The sequence below is a fragment of the Chelon labrosus genome (genome assembly GCF_963514085.1).
Source record: "Chelon labrosus genome assembly, chromosome: 10".
NCBI lineage: Eukaryota > Metazoa > Chordata > Actinopteri > Mugiliformes > Mugilidae > Chelon > Chelon labrosus.
Genome location: NC_140360.1, coordinates 27,486,887 through 27,505,398, shown reverse-complemented (window position 1 = coordinate 27,505,398; position 18,512 = coordinate 27,486,887). Strand labels below are relative to the sequence as shown.

The 18,512-nt window shown below is 39.2% G+C and overlaps 1 protein-coding gene across 1 annotated transcript in view; it reads right to left on the bottom strand.

Moving 5' to 3' along the window:
- The window catches only part of gnb1a (guanine nucleotide binding protein (G protein), beta polypeptide 1a), a 32,756-nt gene extending 14,439 nt beyond the window's left edge, over positions 1–18,317 (bottom strand). The window contains exon 1 of the mRNA XM_084552863.1: positions 17,947–18,317. The gene's annotated coding sequence lies outside the window, so the exon portion shown is untranslated. The remainder of the gene's footprint in view (positions 1–17,946) is intronic.
- Between the last annotated feature and the right edge of the window lie 195 nt (positions 18,318–18,512).

Here is an 18,512-nt window from a genome sequence, read left to right as displayed (position 1 = left end):
AAAGATGTATGACTAGTATGCATTTTTGCCAGTTACAGCCCTTGATATTTGGGCACTACCGTTTTTTCTTTTATAATACCAAAGTATTTATGTCTTATTCTGTCAGTCCTAAAATGTCGATAGTAAACCCTTTGTTGTCCCTTTAAATGTCTACCGAGCTTTGCAGTGGAAGCCACAGATTTGTCCCCCCAAAAACTTGTTCTCGAGGTAGTGCTTTCCCATGGCCCAGTGACTTTGGGGGTGGAGCCTGCAGTGCTCAACATTGCTGGTTGTTCACACAAGCCTCATGGCTGCTAAAACTTGTGAACAGAATCCATTCTGACTGCAAGCAAGCAAGCAATGGCCGCCCTGACTTTGAATGAAAGCAAGGCAGAAGACACAACTGGTACTGCCAATGTAGGCCTTTGTGAGGTAGTCACTTAATGAATATTCTGGCAGAATAAACACAAAGCTTAGGTAATCAGCAGGTTTACATGTAAATAAAAACATCTAGTTTAGCCATTTAAAGCGCACCACCTGCAGCCAGACATAATTTAACATATTACATATACAGTCATATTTGCCATATAAAAATACCACAACTCAAATGTATGTAGAGTTGTTCTGCCATGCTTATACTCCAGCCATCTTCACTTCTTGCTCATTTTGGAGGCTTTTTGGCTTAAACAACTAGAACACATGCTCAGTTGTTGGAGGTCATGTGACTGGTGTAGCTTGGCAGGAATATTCTACTGTCTGATTTACTAAAATAGTATAAATTTCTGACATTACTAGGAATAATGAGCACATTCTAGGTGTCCCAGCAGTTGCCTCATGTCTAAAATACAACAATATCAACACCAGAATAATTTAAATAGAAGATGATTTACTGACAGAAACATGAAATAAGGTAATACTCTTCACTGGTGATTAGTATTAGAATAAGAGGTGCGATTCAGAGGACTCTCTTTCCCTTTTGCTGGTGGTGGGAGTGATGAAACCACTGGCAGCCCAACAGATAGAGCCTCGACTTTGCTGCCTTCTCTTTCTGCCAGCTATTTTTAGAGAGGTGGTGGGGGAGGAGGAGAAAGAGGAGGAGGGAAGCAGACTTCACATTTTCCAGCCACTCCTATCAGCGCCGACATCTCGAGCACAACACAGTGACAAGGAGAGAGGAAGTGTAATTTGACTCCATACACATACTCCAGTGGTATTTTTTCTTCCCGTACGACAATAATCATGCAAGCACATTTTCACACCATACCAATGTATTGTCTTCATTAGAGAACATTACTGATAATGTTAATTTTTTTTAAAGGGTAGAGGCAGGAAAAAAATAGCAATTCGAGTCCAAGAACAAAGATTGAAAGAAGGAACGAAAGGAAGTACATTTGTGGATTTCAGAGAACAAACTTTGATGGTGTTGAATAGCAATTTGTACCTATTTAAAAATTGTGAAAGTCCAAGTGTATTATTCCAAGCATAATACACCGCTAATCTCACTTGCACAAATATCAAAAATGGAGAATGACTTTTTAAATCTGTCAAATGTAATATTTTCTGTATTAAAAACAAACAAACTTTAAAAAATTATGAAAACTTAACAAATATGTGGGGCAGCATGTGTGAAGACTAATCACAGGATAGTCTTGTGTGGTTTGGCAGTAAATTTTTGGGGTAGACAAGAGGCGTCAACCTGATGACATAAAGAGCGCAGTAGGCAGCGAGATGTTCTGGTGCACAAGAGGATAGAGGCAAGAGAGGCAAGCTGGAGGACAGAGCCAGATTAAACTAATGAGAGTGAACAAGCAGAGGACAATTGGGAGGGTAGCTGCTAATTAACCCCTTGATAAAGGGGAGCAAGTGCTCAGTAACCTTCCCAGCATCTACAACTGAACAAAAGAGTCATAAACTTTAACTTACTTGCTTGGCACTCCCAAAATACAGATTTTCCAATGTAGTTTTCAGTATGTACAATTACAAATACACATAAATACACTCCATACAAAGGTACATATACACCACAAAGTATTACACAGAGTACTACAACAGGTTAGAACAAATGCTAAACATCATAAGAAAGTATAACTATCTACAGATAAAAGATCTAATCCCAGTAGTGTATGTCAGGGATTGTCTAAAAGCTTATACTGAAATACTATCCCAGAACATGCCCTTTTTTTTTTTAGAGCAGGTTAATTTACTTTTTCCCCCCTTGTGTAGACATTCTGTGCACACACAGCTGGCATGTTACACAGGCAGGAAGTAAAAACGTTCGTCAAACTGGAGCTAATCAAACAATATGCAGAATATGAATTTTATGATGTATCTAATCTACACTAACAAGAAAAGTTGAATTGGTGTAGGATTAAGCTTTTACGCTCTGGCATATTTAACAAGAAACAACTGACAAGATTGATCAATAATAGAATCACTCCAACGCTCGCTTAGTCACAGTTCCCTTTAACATAAATTCAATATGGTTCACATTATTTTTCACTCAGATGAAGGCAATGTTATACTTCAAATTCATACACAAATAAATGAAGCTAAGGAGCTACTACATGGACATGGGAGAAATGTGTATATTGGGAGTAGGAACTTTTGTTGTGCATATGAAGGGAAAACGTGTATTCCAAAATTCCCAGCCTCCAACATTGCAATGTTTTAACAAATTTCCTAGCAGTGAGACATACACAACCATCTATTAAGGACAAAATAGTGTTCTAAGGTGGGGGAAAGATGGTGGCCTTAATAATGGATGCCCTCCTGCTTGGATACCAGCTGCCCCACCCTTTCCTTCTTGCATCCCGCATCCCGTCTCACTTGTCTGATTGTTCCTGCTAACTTGCCTCTCTGTGTGATCTTATATTCTTGTGCGTCAGAGTGCTACTAAGGTTGTGGTTGATTTAATGATCCAAGAAACAAACGGTAAGAGCTTCAGTAGAGTATGGATAGGGCTGATTTTTGTTGCTAGTCAGTCAGTAGACTGTTGCTGGCAGTGTCTAAGCTAGCGATCATCTATGTCAGCATGCTGTCTCCAACTCAATATGAGCGCAAAGATTCTCTAAGCAGGCGTTTCCTTTTTAAGGGTGTTTCCCTTGCAGTGCTCGTCTCTCTCTCTCTCTTCCCTTTGTCAAAACATTCAGCGGATGTGGCGACAGTGCGCACACTTTACAAATACACTTGCTCTGTGGTTCCTTCTACTACCATTGCACTTGCCAGAGTCCATCCAGGCATTGAACCAGGCTATGCAATCGACTGCATTACAGTAACCTGACACAGGACATCCTGACAGGCAGGCTTATGCTAACAGACAAATAAGGGGATAAAAATGATGAGACAGAGAGACGGATGGAGGATCAGCAGGAGGCACTGCGTGTAGTGCTGCAACACCAGAGGACAGGCTGGCACTTCACACAAAATTAGGTCAGTCTGACTTAGATTAGACCTGGCCCATGCTGGTAAACAAATGATCAAGCCTGACTGAATGCAAGAAGCCGAGTTTACTGAGTGAAGATGTCAAGAGACAAGTTTGTTGGGCCACTGTGAGTACATCGTTAATGAAATGAGAAACCAATTATCCTGGCAGCTTTAAGAACTATTATGAATCACTGTTTTGCGCATTACAGTTTATGTTGTTATCTTAATCAAAGCACATTTTGTGTGAACAGAATTATCTAATATAAGTACTCAAAGTGTAAATTGAGCAGGCTTGAATTTTAGAATCAAAATATCATTTGTTCTAAAAATAAATAAATAAATAAATAAAATAAAAAATGCCCACAAGTCAACAAAATGACAAAAAAAAAATTAATTTAGGCAATCATTATTCTCTAACTGGACTAAACTGTAAAGTTTAAGTTTAACAGAGTTCATACTGAGGTGAGACCAGAACATTTACATTCTTTTGTGGTTGATCCTTGTTGTAATCACTATGTGTGTTTTCCTGCCTTGGTAGCTAGCGGGTTCTTCAATGTGATGTCACAGAGTAATTTCTGTAACACTGCTGTTATGTTATACTGCAGACCAATACACTGAAGTGTTTGCTTCAGTGTATTGCATCTGCAACTACTAACTTACAGCATTCTGCTCTGCATACCTGTGGATGTGCTTGTACTGGTTTCATATTGATAAAAATCACCCATGGTTTGAAAATGCAGGTTCGTGCAAAAGATGTAAGTGAAACAAAAGTAAACCCGAAAGTGCGAAAAAAATAATAAATAAATCCCTTCCCTAATATTTCATAGTTAATATGTGGAACCAGAGGTTGTGCTAGACTTTTTCGTTGTCTGTCATTTTGACTGACAGTGTCACAAAAATCCCGTCATAATCTGTTTTTACCCGCCACTTAAATTTTTTAAAATGATAATGACATATTCAATAGCATTTAATTTTCATTAAGTACATTTTCAGAACAGTATTGACTTTAAATGGTAAAAATAAATAAAAAATAATAACAATAAAAAAGTTTGGGCTGCCAACACGTCTTGTCCGTACTCGGACCGGGACTGCTAGCGCTAACAGCTCTTAGATGGCACCGTAGGGTTGGTGGTATACAAACTTTAGACAAACCCCCACTTTTATCAACGTATCACGTAGTTTTTTTAAAATAAAATTTGCCTTCATCAGTCCTAGCAACGTGCTTTCATCCGATTCCTCCGTTTTGGTAGCCGTTAGCCGCATAGACATAGACATATATATTGTATGTCTATGGTTAGCCGAGCTCTGACGTGTGCGTCCGTGTAATCGGTGTACCAACAAATCGTGCACTGACAAAGGTCCCGCAATGTTTGGAATACAAACTGCGATTAGAGACATAATCCAATTATTAATGTCACTCGCCACCAAGTGGTCAGGCGTGTGAATTGCAATCTGTCAAAATGACAAAGCAACATCTGAATGTATCACAGTTTTCCCCAAATGTAATTCTCATCTTAATTGTGAGACATATCATATATAGGTTGAAGCACGTGGGGAGAAATGGCAGCTGAATCTAAAATCCCTGTTACTGGCCTACAGTGGGACTGGGCTTTCAGGTCTTGATGTGACGGGACTGCATTTATAAAAGCAATGTCTGTAGAGAAGCCACCTCATTTTCTTCTTCTTCTTCTGTCCATTCATCCAACAGTGGAAAACTCTGCAATATTTAAAAGCATTCCTCCAACCCCCACACCGACCCTATGAGTCAGGCAAATCAATTATTGTGCTCAGCACCTCCAGTCTAACTAGTAGTGACAGCTTAACCACTGACTGGCATTACCTACAAAATCTGCAACAATATGCATCAGTCCAAACATATCAAATATTAAGGCTAGACCTTTATAACAGTTATCTACCCCAATGCAACTATTATTTCTGATTAATTGTGTTGACCTGTTAAAATTTACTCCCATCCTAGTTTTTTAAGGCAATCTTTTCGCCCCTGCTGTTGGTTTAAAATATTAACTGGGTTTTCATGATGGTAAATGTCTAAATTATGCTCAAAGCTTTATACTACATTACCTTGCTCGACTTATTTACTTTAACCCTGCATTGGACTAAATATGTACAATGTAGAAACACCAACAGTTGCATTGTAGTCAGAATGCTTTTAATATGCTGAATGTGGTCTGGTGTAATAAATGCTTGCCAATAAAATTATTTCTGTTTTATATGTCTATGTGTCTTTGTCTAAAGATGCTGAATTTCAAAATCATGCACCAGTATAAAACTAGGCAAAAATGATACTGTAAATGCACGCGCGTTTGTCCCCCCCCCTTTGGTCTGATTGGTGGCTGAGGGTCCGTCTAAGTGCTGCGGGGAAGTGATGCATGGTAAATGCTGCTGAAACACAACCAGGTCACAAAGAAGGCAGGAACAAGGGGGCTGATGGTGCAGTAACAGAAGACAGAAGGGGAGTGCTCCTGGACATTTCTTTTTTTAAAAGCTCCATCCAATCTCCCTCACTTTGCCTTTCTCTCCAATACACAGACATCCTCACTCTCACTTTTTTCCTACCAAATACAAGACAACAGCACTATGGAGGACAGAGTGAATCCTTACACTCCCTGTCTTGCTAACATCAGAATGAATGAATGCGGTGTGAAATGTTTTTTTTATGCAGTTAAATAAAAAGTACATTTAACCCATTCAGACCGGATCACGCATCTGTGCGTGTTTACCTTTAAGACCGGATCACGCATCTATGCGTAGTTACCATTAAGGCCGGCAAACGCGTCTGTGTCATTTTGAGCGTTGTCATTTTTCGAGGCACATGGCCAATTATGCACTGTGATTGGCTGAAATATTCTCAGAGTGACAGAGATGCTTAGGGATTTTTTTTAAACTCATGTGACTAATAAAACGCTTTGTGATTGGTCGAAATAAGCCTACACGTGGAGTATGTTTTGGTCGAAAATTTTAAACACCGTGCTAGCGATCCGTCATGGCTGACTCAAGTGAAGGAAGTGATATTGACGAAGTAATTGAAAAAATAGATCTTTACTGATTTTCAAAATTTTAAAAATGTTTGGTGTTTATTGATTTTTAAAAAAAATGCATTTGAAGATTATGCCCTAGCAAGTCAGTCAAGTTGAAAGCCAAAGAAGTAAGCTGTCAAATGCTTTTTATCTCATGTTTTTATCTGCTACAGAGCCTGAGAAATTAAGGTTTTAGTAAGCGTTGACATATTTTGAAAAACCTCAGGTTTTGAGAGGGGGTTTACAGAAGAGTATTTAGGCCTAAATGGGTTAACATAACATGGCAATCCAAATAACCAAATGCATCAGATCTTTACTGTTATTTTGACATAATCAATATTATATATAATCGACAATCAATATCATTCACTGTACTTCAACCAGCTCTATCACCCTGAAAGTAATTTAAGTATATATAAACTTGCCTATAGGATAACACTGTAAAACTAAATTTAAAACAATTTTAATACACAATAATCTGCTGATAGTTCTGTCAATAAAGCATCAGAAGCATAAAGTTGCAAAGACATGTCAACATAAAAAATGGCGCACATCTTATGAATATATGTTTTGCGTTGAATAAAATGTAGTATTGCAGTGGTGCATTCAGTCCCAATTACGACGACTACCGCTGCCAAGCAGGCTAAATATGAGAGTTCATCTGAAAAGGCCAGATTCCAGCCGTCAAACGGTGTGGGAATTATCTAAACAGAAACCTCATAAAACAGATGTTTTGTCAAAAGGAAAACTTATACCAAAGCTGCATTGCTCCAAATGAGCACCTTAACAGAAAAGATCAGCCAGGTTTCTTGGGTGGTGGCCAGTTTCTGGCAGCCACTATAGTGTCTTTCTCTGTAGTTTTTCAGAAAACAACTGAATGAAGACGCCCTATAGCAGATGCTAATGGCTAGTAAAACAACACTGCTTACAGTTGCACATATAGACCTATAAAACTAAACAACATAGATTTCAATTAGCATTATGGCCCAAGTAATGCAAGATCCACAAGAAAATTGCCACCAAGGCATGTCACAGTATTAACCATGTTTGAGGATGAATATAAATGCTCTGTTTTCTGAAACACATTAGGAAAGGCCTCACAAAAAATACAGTTTAGTGACTGAAATGTGTAAGTAGCTACATTCAGAGCAACTACCAACAATAGCTTTGCCCCTAACAGAAAGGGGTAATGATTACTTCTTTTCATGTTTGTTAAACTAAAATCACCATATAATGGCAATTTTAGATTGTTTCTAAGAAGCTTCCCTGCAGCAACTTGTCAGCACATTGCACATTATCAGGCACTCCTCCTCATGATATAAATCTGCCAATGACCAAAGGTTGACAACATGTGGATTAGTTCCTTTAGTCAGTGTCTGAGGAGAATGTAGATTTCAAATGCTCACGAGTCTCAAGTAGAGTGGCTGAACTGAAAATGAACAGCCTCAGGCCCCATAACCCATTTTGCTCCATTAAAAGTAGAGCAAAATCCTGGGGCTACAAATGAGAATGCATAAGCTGGCACAGTTCTGTTCATGATGTTCCTATCAGTTTAGGTACAAAAATCAACTGACAAAAAGATAAAATGCTACACTACAGAATCTCAGGCATATTTATCTTTTTCCTTAATAGTTTTAATTTATCAGGTATTTGTTTCAACATTTGGCCACCGACACATCCATAACGTTCATACTCAGAAAAATGACATGAGCCACAAAATATTTGCTTAGTGTGCTTTCAATTTATGCGATAACATGCAAGTCCACTGAAGCCTCCTAGAACATTAGGAGTGAATGGCTGAACGGTTTAAGAAAATCAACATAACGTAAATAATGTAATGTACCATTACTGAAAGTATGCCAGCCAATACAATGTTTAACTTTGTATGTACACTGCCTACTACTGCCCAATGGACGCTGGAAAAGGCTCAAGCTCCTTGCAACCTTGTACAAGCAGCTATCAAAAAAATGGATGATTTTAAGAACTATGTGCATCTTTGCTGTGAAATGACCAGATTTGGTCAGTCCTGCATTCATTTCGTACTGGTAAGAAAAATATTAGTGGTATTTCGCTGTTACTACTACAAAAACATGCAGGATTTTGTGAATATACACTGATATAAGCCACAACATTAAAATCAATTGAGGACCACGACGCCGACAGTGGTAGCATTTGCATCCTATGGGCTGTGGCTGGGGTCAACGCTGTGGGCTATTTTTCATGTTTGTTTTTTTTTTGTTTTTTTTTTTTTGAGTTCCTAACAGACATTTTTGCGGTGCGGAAGACCGCCTTGTCATTATGGGGTGGAATTGCCTTGTCAGTATCAGTGTTTAGGTGGATGGTCCAATTAATATACACATGAATATGAGAACCATAGGTTTCCCAACAGAACACTGGGTTGTTAATCAACGTGATTCATGGTCAGTGGTTTTAGTTTTTTGTTGTCCATGATCAGTGTACACTTCAGCAAAAAGGTCAGCGCTTCATCAAAAAGTACAAAGTACCTCACACTGATACTAGTGTCACTGCCCATTATTTGTTGTTATCCTCCTATCTGACATGTTAATTAAGTGCTTTGTTGAATGTATACAACGTAAATCGGATCTGTGAATGGCATTTGTTTTTAAACCTACCTACTACTAGGGCAGAGTATCGAACCTCTATTTAGAGATAAAATCCACAGTTTTGTTTTTTGTATCCAAATATAACAGATTTTATTTATATTAATCATTGGTGCAGCTTTTCTTCTGCTTTTAGCACTACTTTCCTGGGTGAACTATCCCTTTAACTGGACATAATTTTGTATGCATGCTCCCTCAATGTGGTTACGTCCTGTGGGTAATGTCTGATGATAGGGGACATAACATCAATGGGGCTGACAGTAAAGTTTAACTGATTGATTAGTCAAACATTCCATGATGCTGTGTGCTCCCACTAGGCACACTGCACTGTTGGTAGAAATAGCAAGCCTTTGTGGAAATAGGCTAAAATTAGCTAAATAAAAACAAATATCTGACAATGTAATTCACTATAAGCTGGTGTATAATATAATCCTGACCATCACAACAAAGAGAAAACAGAAAATCTGAACACAAGGCTGAAACCAAACCGATTTTACGGGCTATCGCTAATGTGGAGCAATTTTCTGCAAAACCATGGCATGACAACAATTCAGAAATCCATTTTAAAAAGGATAAAAAGGTCACATACATTAACAAAGGTATGTTTTGTGCTTGGGATAGCAGCACAACCTTCTTTTCATACAAAGAAATGAATGAGATAGATTAAAAAAGGAAAGAAAAAAAAGGAAAGGAAGGTTAGGCTAGCCCAAAGCCAAATGCATGACTTTATTTAAAACATAAAATACACTCCTTTGATTGCATTAATAATCATACCCATCCCCCCGTGCTTTCTCCCCACAGCTTCTAAGAGAGGAACAAGTGTGTGTGAAGAGTCACATGACAGCTACCCCACTCCTTTGCTCAAGTGACTGTGGCCTTTCTTGTTTTAAAGAGGAAGAAAACTCACTAATGCAGGCTGTCTTTACCAGTCATCTTGGGATTCAGGTTTGGTCACATTTTCCCCGTGGCAGTCAAATGTAAGGGCTAGAATGTAAATAGATAGCGAGACGGTCTCTATTCAAACTGACCAGGCATTGAGGTGCACATGCAAAGTACTGCCACAGTTTGTGACGGGCTTGCGGCAGGGTTACAGTGTCTGAGTGGTGACAGGCCTGTGTGTGGGTCACTAAGCGGCCCTGGTATCACTTACTTTGACTATTCAAAACACAGGCAAAGACCTTTCGGCTAGTGGTGACAAGCTATGCATGCATAACAAAACCTATGGTCACACTACAAACGAATCTCCACAGGGAGAAAATGTAGGCAGGATTTCGCCTGAAATGTTGAGCTTAGGGAAAGCTTAAACTGAAAACCAACAAACAAAATAAGAACTGTTCCTCGTGCTTCAACAGGTTTGAGCGGAACAAAAGTAGTTGGAAAATATATTTGAGCTTGTTATTGCCTAGATGTGCTTCAAATTCTAGTCCGTATTAACGCTTTTTCATATGTTCAGTGCCTTGACATTTACTGTAACTACGAACCCAACTGAAAGGTTTCGATTTTGTGCCTGGGAAGCTATGAACAATACCCTTTTCCTAAAGCTCAACTGTCACATGTTAATCTCTCATTGTCACTGGCTGAGACACAAGTCTTCACTGATAAAACTGAATTACACTGCCGAATAACTACTGACCAGAAGTTTTCAGTTTCACTTCTGTCCTCCTGGCCATATACACATGCCTCCAAATCACTTTTTTATTTCTCTCTATTTTCTAAGTTTGTGTTTTAACAAAGTGAATATAAATCAACAGATACGAATACTCATTACATTTTGTGTGAAATTGTGTGAGTCGCACCATCTTCCAACAATGGTCAGTGGGACATTTGAATTGAAGACTACAGTGTCCTCCAATATCTTCTCTAATGTGGCCTCTGTTCTGAACCCAAAGTGAAAAGACCTCCTGTATACCTTTTGACTTATGACTCTGACACACAGGGTAGGTGCTCACATATCATTTGAAAAATCTCTTGTGCTGAAGATGTTCAAAGAAACTTGGTGTCAACCAGTTTAAAGTAAAAGTGTTGTTGGTGAATTACGTCGACTAGACTAGTATCTTAAGTGAAGCCTGCACCATGCTGGATTCAAAAATGTTTCATTTGTACTGCAAAGCGGGGCATTTAAATATGGGGCTAATAGTGACAGATTCGGAACTGCAGTGTTAGGCATTTCCTCATCGGCTTTGTTCTTCAGTACTGGTGGTTGCCTGCTGCGTGCTGCAGGCCAATTCAACGTTGCCCCCATTCGCTGTCCCCCAGCAGGTTATGAGCAGCAACGAAGCCAAGGCAACAATACAAAGGAAACGCAGCCCTAGAAAGAAGCCCTTGGTTTACCACCAACCAGATGAAATTGATTTTAAGGCAGATCATTACCAAATAGGTCTGGCATGTTTGTGTATTTTACTAAAAAATTAAACGTGAAAAGGCCCATTATTTGTTTTATCAATAAAAGGTGAGAGATAAAACGAATTTCAAAGAGATCAAAGTCATCTTCTCCCTCATAACTTACTTGACTTGGTGCTGATCATGTTGGTGCTCCCTATTTTAGCGGTCAAGTGTTAAAGAGATGTCTGCACAAAGCAGCATCAAAAACTCAAAGCCAAGCTGCATTGGAGTTTCCACAAGACTTGATGCGGATCAGCTTGAACAGGCCTTCAGTACAACAATTTGGAGTCCTGTTGAAGTGGGCTTTTGAAACTGTGGTGCATATGTGGTCTCTAGTGAGTACTTTCACATTGGCCAGTCCAACACACAACTATAGCTGGTTAACATGTCACGCGAATCACTGTTTATTCATACCATGTTTCCCATTAACCCGCTGATGACCTAGCAGAAAGCCAATTGTGACAAGATGAATCAATGCTAGTTCATCCTCAGAATCTAATCTCAGAAAGGCAAATGTACCACGCTTGTTGCCATTTTCCAAGGTGTACTGCTTCCATTTCAGTGACTACGCTAAAGAACATGAAAGCGATACATCATTTTCATTTTAAATACTGATTAATCCCTCTGCAGAAATTCGCTAGTACCTGCACATCTTTTGGATAAGCATTAAATTAGAAATCAGAAGCAACGGCATAGGACAGCACAGTTAACAGCCCATACAGAAATCTTCAATGGTTATATATAATCATGGCACAAATATAAAATACACAAATACTTGTCTGAAATGAATTAAAATAAAATAAATTAGGTATTCAATAACTATGTGAAGTCTTTTTTTCTTACTAATTTTAGAATGGATGAATGCCAAACAACAGTAAAATAAATGTCTAATGATAGCCCTGTTGTTGATGGCAGTGTCACCCTCTACTTACTTGACATGTAAAAGAAAGATGAGATCAGGCAATCAGCAACACTCAATAGAAGAAACTCTAAACTTATTTAGTCCAGGGCCAACAGAAAGTACTATGCCAGGAGCGGGGAATTTTTGTTTGACCAAAACAGTGGCTCCATTTCTAAATTTAAACTTCGGTTCCTCAAGATGAGATGGCAGGTAAAGTCCCCGGGTTCCCAAAACGTTTAGTGGTTTCTGGCAAAGTTCCTCGATAGGAAAGAGCTTAACTCTCCTGCTTGTATTCACGCTTCCAGCAGCTGAAGCTTTGTTTTTAATTCACTGTGGTGGAACTCCCTCACCTTCAAGGAAAGAAGTCCTGTTGTTGTGATGGTGCTATCACTGGCATTTACTGCCATGTCTGAATGTCTGTTGAATGAGATTTTGTATGTTGTATACTGGAGACATGAAACTTCCACTAGCAGTTACACCTACGGCTGGAGCACTGGATACAAGTCAAACTGAACTACAATCAGATGTTTTATAAAATCCTCTACTTCCAAACAAGGTAATGATAGAAAACTAGAGAGCAACACTTACACAATCTTTAGCCCCACATTTGCTTATGGATGTGCAACACACCCTGATGAAACCATTTCAGTTATGTTAAATAGGAAGCTTACCGAGTGAAGAAGAAAAAAGGATTTAGATTGCTCAACCACAAAACACAATACCCAAGAGTAAAGTAATGGAGGTTTTAAATGCAGAGGCTACCACTAATGGTCTATTTATATTAAGATACAAGAATAACATAATTGATGAAGTCACCATTGTGGAAGCAGGAGGCTAAGTGCTCAAGAGCACAGAACAATGGATAAGCCAAGGCCCATGTATTATCAAACATATTGTCCTGGGTGCTTTCTATCAACTCCTAAACTGATAATATTGAGTAAAAGAAGCAGGCCAACAAATATTTGACAGAAAACTGAATTGTTGAGTCAGTACAGTGAAAAGTACAGTGAAAAGTCAACCAGTTTTCACATAAGAACATATTTTACGCTAAAAGCTGTGTGTCCTTCTGTTTTAAAATGACTAAGATGAACAAAAAGGCCTCTGACGTCCAGTATCCTTTGTAAAAGACATTATACCTCTAGTGATTACCAAGGATTGTGCTCATTTTTGGTTTAATATGTAGACACTATTACCCAGCACTGTTTCTAATTACGATTCACATTATATTAAATCCTATGTTCTCCACTCAAATTTGAAGACGTACTTGCAGACCTTTGCATATTTGTAGTAATATAAACATTCTGGTGACTTTAAAAAATGTGTAATGTTGGATTACAGTATAGTATTTACACAGACATACTGTAATACATCCTGATTTGGGTTTAATAATGACGATATAATTTTCTATCCCTCCAGTATTTTTTTAAGTGTAAAATCCTTGCAGCACATTTGGTTAGAGTTGGTTAACATACCCTGAACAGGACATGGGTAGTTAATTTGTATATCGACACATAATCTGTGATAATAAAGATCACCTGAAGTTGCCCCCTGCAATTCTGTAAACAGAGAGAAAGCCAAAGAAGGCTCAAAGCCCCACAATTAAGACACATCTGCTAGTATAAGCTGCAAGCTGCTCTCAGAAAACAATGCTACCATCTTCCTTTTCTGACATTAATGGACACATCATACTATCTGCTGCTTTCATTAACCTGTAAAAGTCACTGTTCAGAATTGTAGAATCAAAAGACAGGAATTTTAACAAACGCATGTGTCTGACAAGATAATGCAAAGTCAGTGTAACCCTATTTATTTATTAAGACACGTATAGTGTCTTAATGTATAAAATTCCCTACATAAATAAGTGCTGTTCTGCATTACCTGTTGTGAACTCTGAGCCGACTCGGTTTAATGTATAAATATACATTAAGGTCACTTAATTAACCATAGTATGTGTGTGTGTGTAATTATGAAGCACAATATTTAAGGGAATAAACTGTGTAAAACTTGGCTGGGCATGTATTCCAACACCTATATTTATATCTGAATGATTATTTATTTTTAATTTTTTTTACATATCTACATTTCTTTTCATTAGTTCCGGGTGCTTGCTTGCAAAGACTCATCACTTTTCTGCTTTTTCAGTGGACGAGAAGAACAAAATCAGCACTATCACTGACCAAAGCCTCATAATCCCAGAGTGAAATCCACATACTAAGAATTTAATCCCATTCATATCCTGCATTTACAGATTAAAAAATTAAAAATACACATTAATGGGATCACAGTCCTTATTTAAAAACAAAGACCCCCCTCCCCCGTGCAAATGGATAATTATTCGGGTTTTAAACACATAGTCATTATGTTGTGGCGACTAATCCTACTGACAAGTTGTGCTGTGTACAAACTTAAACTGTATTGCAATAAAGGCTTTCAGACAAGGATGTCATCCATGACTTGTTTTCACTGCAGAGGCATCAACATTATTTTATTTTAGAAATGCCAGCAGATTATGCCACTGATGTCCACCAGGGCCAGAGGACAGAGTGTCAGATACATTCAGGGTGTCAGTATGGTCTGGGTCATATCCAGGTCACATTAGCTGATTAAACAGGGCAATGTTTTGTGCTTAGTTTGAGCATATAGGTAGTCCATCCAGTACCATGCATATGCTTCATCTTTTATCTGTGTACAAGGTGAGACTAGCTGGGCCAAAACCCTGAAGGGCTCAACCACTTCATATACAAACAAATAAATCAAAGGCGATCAAAATCTTAAATTACAGCGCAAACTCAAAGACATCACTGAGAAAGTACTTTATAACTGAGTTTTGAAAAAGTGCTACACAAATAATGCTTTACTTACACAGCCGTCTTAGTTTTAGATCAATGCTACACAACTGAAAGCAAATGTAAACGTATCTAGGACATCCTGCTCTGTTGCAAACATGCAAAATAAAATTCAAACTGATAAGCTACATAGACAAAATAAATATATAATTTTCAAAAATCACATTATGTTATGGCCACTACATATGCAGCTAATTAAAACATATAGAACAGGAAATGTTTTGAAATGTCAAACCACTTTACGTGAAAGTTATGACAAAGGAAAGAACAACTGACTGTTCTAAAAACTTGTAGTACCGGTCCCTGGATGTCTTCTTGGTTTAATGATGTGTCTTTTGATCTGTTCAGTCACATTTAATTGCAAGTTCAGTCTTTAGAGAAATATGTCCCATTTTCCTGAGGTGTGGTTACAGATGTCTCAAATCAGCCGTAAAGTTACATAACAGTTTTAAATCAAATAAGAATTTATTAGAAATCGTAAAAATATTAAGTGTAGTTGCTATGTTCCCTGGTATTCAGGTTCAGAGCCAAGATGTACAACACCCCTTCCCCACCATGTTGTTCTATATCTGAGGTACACATATTGGATTAATCTTACCAGCAATCCTATTAGCCTTAAAACGTTTTTAACATAAATACAGGATGCACATTTTTAGGTAAAGGAATAATCAAAGAGAAGTTGATTGCCAAGCCTGAGCCCATCCGATGCTCGGCAGCTGCCTCTGTCTGAGAAAAAGCGGTGATGAAAAAGGCTTTGAACGCCATCTTGTTCATTGCAGCTGCTTGGGCCCTGAATACAGGAACCCATTCATTCGAGGAGGCGGAGGGAGGGGGCATACTGGCAAAATGAATTCATCTTTGTGAACAAGAAAATACGACTAGCTCTTTTAAAAATAAACACCAACAAATGTCGTAAACAATTAATCGACTGTATGCAGTAGTTGATTCTTTAGATCTAGTATCTCAACACCTCTCGTCAATAACTTCGTAAAAGCGGCAGGCTACCTCGGTGCTAGAGGAGGCGCTCAGCACGGCTTCCTGCGACAGCTCATCCAACTCGCTGATAAACCATATTTCGAAATATTTACCACTAAATAAAATCCTCCTAACCCAGTTATTCTACTTCAACGCCTTCGGAAAGTGTTCTGACTAGGATATGGTGCTTCACCGTGGGTAAAGCGCTCCCGTTTTCCGTGCTACCGCTTGTGATGGTGTGGAGCAGCGCGGCCCAGTGGGGCATGGTTACTGTAGCTGTTAACAACTTGCCCTGCAACACACCCGTGATCAAGATAAACAGATTGTCAGAATCCAATTAGACAATCTCGTTTTCACATCATTAAAAGAAGAAGTTCAAATTAAGGTCGAACTGTGTGTTCAAGTAAAATGGCTATGGCCACTATCGGGTCCACAGCGGTGCTTGACATTTTTTTTCCTCGCGATCTTACAGCTGTGCTACCACCTGGTTAAACAGAGGCAGACTCGTTTTATTTTAAAACGCGGTAAAATGTAATTAAGTACCAAACGGATAAATTAGGTCCCTCTTTTTCTATTACTACGGGTGACTGGGTGGCTGACTGCAGACTAAACATATAGTAGGCTATGTATGTTAACATGTAGCTTTAACAGTCATAATCCATGTCTTGGTTTCGATTCACTGAATTTACTGCTTTTAGTTTGACTAGTCTATTCAAACAAAGCCGATCATGCAAGTGTTCGCATTAGGCATTTAGACATTACGCAAATAATCTTAGCAAAGCAAATATCTATGCTTCAGTCTACTGAGTTTTACATAAAACTGTGTTATACATCAACACCGTTGATGTTCACTAAGGATATAGGCATGTTTTTCTTGCTACCATGTTGGTAATATACACACCCAGATCACCCATACCAGGCTGCAAACGTAGGCTGTGGCCACTGCTGGCTAACTTGTATGGCCTGGCTACGGAATAGTGGGGGTGGTAGTGATTCTGTTGGTGAAGTAGCCATTTTTAGACTCCCTTCGTTGTCAATTGAAAGATCCCTACAATTTTTCCCAAATACGAGTGGAAGTAAATCCAAACGAAGTTAACGTTTGTTTCAGTTATGCAACTTTAATAAGTAAAGACTGTGTGCCATCCCCCTGTAACTGCTGCCCTAAGGGGTTAGTCAACAAAAAATCTGAGACTAGCAAATAAGCGACCAATTAGCTTACCGGGTAATCACTGAGCTATCTATAGAGGAAATACGAGAAAATGCGGGCCGACGACCAACGACTAAATGTTGGTGCTAACTGGAATAAATATCATCTCTCGCTTGTACCTCAGACTAAAATATCGTTCGGCTAAATTGGCTACTTAAGAGAAGCCGATACACAGACGGCTAATTTCTTACGAGAGGGATAAGAGACACCCGGACGTTAGAGAGGGGTGCTGGCTAACCCTACTGAGCTCTCACAAACTAACCTGCAAATTAATATTAACGCCGGTCATGAACCCACACACTACCGGAAATAAACATTATATATAAATATTGTTCTGGTTACTAAACATTAAGGTTGTTGCAGTGCGTTAAGTATTTCTAACAGTGACCCCCACCCACCGTCTTGGCAGCTACGACTAGCTAGCAGCAGGCTAAAGGCAGCTAACTATCGGAGGAGCCACTCAACCCAATTTAACCCTTTTCGTTCATCTTCCCTGCTCGACAGGCTAGCCGACTGCACATACACTTTATGCATTTCCTGAAGCACAATTTCATATATCAAAACTTATTCTTACCCGCTTTCAGTCGGTGGTATCCGTTGTTTATATCACATTGACTGGAAACAGCAAAATCTTGTCTCTCCTCTCTCCGCCTAGGCGCTCAGATTTAGCTAGTTTGGCCACCGAGGAGCGGCACTCCCCGAACCCAGTTTTTGACCCGCCGAAGGGGGAGACACACCGGCACAGAGGCGCAGAGACAAGGCGGTGTTCACCCAGACAGACGTGTCAGAGTCCCGTTTGAGCGTTCCTCCGTTTCAGCGGAAATTCCAACTCTAAGCAAAAAATCCCTTCTTGTCTTTCCCACCGTCGTCGTCCCTCTTTTTCTTCCTTCAAGCCAGGATCTCAGTCGCTTCTTCCTCCGGCCATCAAACAGCAGAGATGGGCGCGGTAACCCTGCATTCAGGTCTGGGAAACCCCACGTTACGGCAGCGTCACAACGTACGGCGAAGGGTCGGCGACCACTCCAGCAGATCAGGAAATACTGCCATCTTTGGCGGCACCAAATCACCTTTACGACATTTACCTGCCCAAACGCAGTTTTTAATCCCCGTACTTTGTTTATTTACAGACTTTGACTTATA